Source organism: Spinacia oleracea, chromosome 3 (assembly GCF_020520425.1).
Source record: "Spinacia oleracea cultivar Varoflay chromosome 3, BTI_SOV_V1, whole genome shotgun sequence".
Classification (NCBI taxonomy): Eukaryota; Viridiplantae; Streptophyta; class Magnoliopsida; order Caryophyllales; family Amaranthaceae; genus Spinacia; species Spinacia oleracea.
Window position 1 is genome coordinate 81,310,518 of NC_079489.1, and position 5,119 is coordinate 81,315,636.

General features: G+C 33.5%; 1 long non-coding RNA gene across 2 annotated transcripts; it reads right to left on the reverse strand.

Moving 5' to 3' along the window:
• Window positions 1-275: 275 nt before the first annotated feature.
• Window positions 276-3,412, reverse strand: LOC110797210 (uncharacterized). Of its 2 annotated transcripts, XR_002535778.2 has the most exons (5): window positions 3,064-3,412; window positions 2,584-2,662; window positions 1,546-1,662; window positions 813-1,000; window positions 276-631 (listed from the first exon to the last, which is right to left on the reverse strand). It is a non-coding gene; the product is annotated as an uncharacterized lncRNA (long non-coding RNA). The 2 variants fall into 2 exon arrangements; XR_002535779.2 differs by lacking the exon at window positions 2,584-2,662 and having other exon boundaries at window positions 3,064-3,406.
• Window positions 3,413-5,119: the final 1,707 nt, after the last annotated feature.

The window sequence follows — 5,119 nt, forward strand, 5'->3', positions numbered from 1 at the left end:
TTTTAATAGCGCTTTTTTCAATGAATAACAGCGCTTATTAAGCGCTGTTAATTATAGGCGCTGTTAAAAGAATTATAACGCTTATAATAAGCGCTATTAATGTTGCCTCATTTTACAGCATTCAATATCTAAGCGCTGTAGATTCTCAAAGGAAGGGAGAGAACGCCAAATTACTGATTTATTTTGTTATATAAGAAGCAACAACATACCGATTTTATACGAGACTATTTATTGATTTAATTTTTTGTTTAACAATTAATATACCAACAATCGCAAATTAAAATAGAGATATTATCATAATATTACAATATACAATATTCTAAATCCATTAACAACAATTCGGTATAAATAACAAAAGTCATTTCATATCTCAATTACATCAAATAAACATCTCATACCCATGTACAATCAATATTCATTGTCACAAATTGGAAAAAAAATGACTACACATAAGCATAAAAGAAAAACAAAACACGTCCAATGAGTCCTGGTTTCATTAATCTGATCTTGATCATTAAACCATTATTTGAACTACACATCTTCATGAATATTGGTATGCTTGTGGTTGAGAATCTCCTTTCATGAAGCCATTGCCATATAATCCAAAATCAATGTCATTTTGCCGAGAGCACTATGAAATAAAAAAATGTCAATTAATAATTAGTTAAAAAAAAAAATACACAAATTAACCTACTACATTTATCTCTCTATCTGCAAACAATTGGTCGAGAGATCAAATATGGGATTGAGGTATTTTCTTTCTGATTACCCAAATGTTGAACTAGAAAATACATAACCTACTAACTGCAAACCTGGTCATCATCTTAGAGAATAGTGAAATCCACGAGTGCATTGAGATCTTTGTTTCCTAGCCATCTTCTCAGCTGCGATTCACTCTTAGAAAATGCATTCTGATCACGATATGCCCTGAACTTTCCTACCTTGACACCACTTCCAACCCATATTTATCATCCAGCTACAGGTATGAACTTTCCATTGTCTGTTCAAAAAAAAAAAAATAGTCAGTTAACATAACCTACATTCAGCTCAATAAAAACCAAAGCAAGTGGAAGCAAGAGATAACGAGTATCCAGTCTGGAAGAACCGACACCACGGTGGATATATAGAAGACGAAAATCCTCATACTAATTTCTCAGTTTGAAAGCAACACCAGTAATGTTAGATTTAATAAGTACAGTAATAAAGATGGTTGTGGATTGCCACCAATTTCCCCTTGAAGTACCACTTGGATCATCTATATATACTAATAAGCAAACCAGGTTTTATCATAATACACAAAAAATTCAGCAGGCAATCTTTTAGTTATTCTATATATATGATAGTTCTTTATAAGCAACTCATAGGGAACTAATAATACACATAACAATATGACATTATGATATAGAGTACAGTAGATAAGTATAGAATAATAGAACTTGAGTATACAACTTTATCCTTCATCTATTATTAAAATCCTAGATCGGCCCATATATAATATTATTCTAAAGCAGTTGTTATTACAAAATGGATATATTCAGGACTTACTGTAGGGTATAGAGTGGAAGTCTGAGTAGTAGATGATTTAGCGTACACTTCTCGCCCGCCATAGTAAACAGAGTAGCTAAACCGTACCTCTTTCTTTATTACCTAAGTTACCATAACCTGCATCGCAGTGTTTGTACGTGTTATCTACACGAACTAAAACTTGTAATTAATCAGAAAGAACAAGTATTTGGAGAGATGTATGCTAGAGTTTGGTGGAAAGATAATACAACACCTATACACGAACAACACTTGTAATCAGAAAGAACAAGTACTGGTAATTGTGAGTATTGATGAACAAAGAGGAGCAAGTTCGATCTGTCTAGACTACATTATTTATATGTTACTACCTCAATATACACATGCACTTTTTGTTCTGGATTTTTTAAGCTCTATAAGAACTAGCAACTGATTGCATACCCATCTGAATATGCAGCAACCAACAAGCAAAGAGATCTAAAATTTAAGGACTATATGTCAGAAACAAGTAGACAAATAGGTTTCTGCATATATAGAATGAAAAAGTATTGGGTAATTAGAACTTGGAAAATATTTGGTGAATTGGAAAGACGTTGGTGTTTTGAAATTTATTGGATTAACAGTCTAGTTGTTAGTGAAAATCATACATCACTCGAAGAAGTTAGACGATGATGCACCATCAGGATAGTCAGTATATATTAGCAACCATAAGATAAAATTTTAAACAATAGATGCAACTTCCAAAGCATCAGACCACCCAACCTACACCAATAGTTAATACATAGTTGTATATTAAAGCTACACCAATACCAGACCACCCAACCTCTCTAAGTGGCACATACGAGTTCACACTTCACTAAACCTTCAAGCGGAGAACACCAGAAAAGTACATGAAACAAGTAGTGGTTATAAATTTAGTTATTATACATCCCAAAATCCTCAGCAATGCAATATATTATCTAGCAATGAAATATTGAATCAAACATAGGATGAATATAAAATCATAATCTAATTCACAATATCAATAATAACGCGACTCAACAAGATTACAATCAAATATACCAGCATTAAGGAAGTAGGAGGATATTTTGTTTATCCCTGAGATTCTTCAAATTCCTCCTGGAATCCATCCATTTAAAACCTAAAAGATCGATAAAAGTTCAGTAGATCGACTCATATCTTCAGCTAAAATTGTCGAATAAAACTTGATTGAATCACTAAATTGGGGAAAAACATCAAATTTAATAGAAAGAAACCAGAAAACAACAATTCACACATGTAACCTTGCAAATCGCAATTGATAAACATGTAAAGCTATTAACTTGAAATTTTAAAAGATATGCATACTCACTTATCAAAATTGATAATTCATAGCAGATTTACAACTTAATTAAGTGTCAGAATCAATAAATTGGGGAAAAACATTAAATTCAATAGAAAGAAACCAGAAAACAACAATTCACACATGTAACCTCGCAAATCGCAATTGATAAACCTGTAAAAAGCTATTAGCTTGAAAATTTAAAAAATATGCATACTCACTTATCAAAATTGACAATTCATAGCAGATTTACAACTTGAAGAAGTACGCCAGACAGATTTCATCACAACCGTTGATAAAGGTTTATCGAAGAAGAAACCAAATCGCAAATGACCTCAACAAATTTTGGATTAAATGGAACTTGGACAAAATTCGAATTGAAGGGAGCTCGCACAAAAATGTTTGGATTGATTAAGATTTTGGATTTGGTATAATTGGGATTTAGGGAATTGAGAATGAGGGAATTGTAGTTGATCTTTTAAGGAAATGGGAATTGGGATTTAGGGAATTGGAGTTTATTTTTTAAGAAACTGCAGTATTTCGTGGGTAAGTGGGTAGACCTGAGTTTTTTTTTTTTTTTTTTTTCTTTTTCCAATTGATCTTTTTTTTACGGAGTAGTTAAGTGTTATGCTATTTGATAACTAGTCTTATATGCACGCGATGCGTGCGAAATTTTATAAAAACTTAATCTCTATTCTATAAAGGAACAGCTGAGGGCGTTTCGGTAATAACACTTTTCGTGTCCCCCTTTGAAATGACTAAAACACCCCTGCTTTTGACTCGCAAACAAACCAGCCGTTCACTCTCTCGCCGGTTGCTGAGCCTATCATCCCAATCGTGATTTGTATCCTCTCTCCCCCTCTCACTCTTCTCTCTCGGTCTCTCCCCGTCGTTCTAGGGGTGCCTTCCTCGCCGTTGTTTCTAGGGTTGCGTTCCTCGCCGTCGTCCGTCACCAAATCGCGTCCCAAAGCAGCGTTAAAGGTATTTTTTCTGCGTTTTCTCCCTCTCTCTCTTTAGCTGAAGAATCACGAGTTTGAATTAGTTCGTTTCTACCAAATTTCTGTCAAATTCGAGATCTAATTAAAAAAATTCTACCAATGAAATGCAAAGATTTCTACCAAAAAAATTCGAGACCTAATATTTGTTCATCCCCAATTTCTCTATTTTGGGAAATCCCCAATTCGATTTGTTAATTTTGGCGAAATTTGAACGCGACTTGAAGTGGGGTTTGGGTCAGATTTTGAGATGGGTTCGTCATCTTCGTCGAATGTTGCAGGTTTAATTTTGGATGACGGTTCAACGTTTGTTGATTCATTGCCGATTTATGTCAGAGAATTGATCGCCGGCGGCGCTGCTGGCGCTTTTTGCTAAGAACATGGCTGCTCCCCTTGGGAGAATTACGATTCTTTTTTCAGGTTCTTTTTCATTTTAATTTGAAAAGTCTGAACATCTTTCGTGTTAATTCCATTGCCAATTGCATTGTGTTCTTAGTTGATTGATGAATTGGTTTTGAATGATTTTTGAATTGTTCCAATGCAAATTCATATTCATATTATCCTTTTCGATATGATTCTCATACGATTGATTAGGGTTATGTTTAGAGTTGTTGGCTCAGGGACGGTCCTGATGGATGGATGGATGGGGTTGTTTGAAATAGATGTTCTGACTGGATGGAGTGTTGCTTGAAATGAATGTTCTGTCTGCATTGTTAGTTGATCTTTTTAGCCTTTTACGTTGAAATTGAATCTGGGCATGTTTGTTGTGTTTTTGATCAGTAATTATAATCTGGTGTCAAGTTTATTACAATGCGTTCGTTTGAGTTTTAGTAGAAATCTTTGCATTTCATTCTATTGATTTGATTTGACCCTAATTTCTGACGATTTAATTTGACCAAAACCCCTGAATTTGTTTTTAAAAAAACCCCTTGAATCCGTGATTTGATTACTTGATTAGCACAATTAATTTTATCATTACTGAAGTATTAGGTTTAGATTTATTTTACCTATTTCGAGGAGCGGATCCTACTATAATGTTCTATCTTCAATTCTTACTCTTATAATGAATAATACTCCGTACTTGGTATTAGGTTTAGAAAAATAAATATGTTTATAGTTTTTGACTTAAGTCTTTTATACTCGATCAGTATAGATTAGGGTTCATCTTCAATTTCCCTCTCTTTTTTCTGGTTAATTAAATTAAACTTTATTGGGTGGAATTTAAATCGGAGGGTGTTGGAATGATGATCATATCTCAATGACTTATGATTCATCATTATTC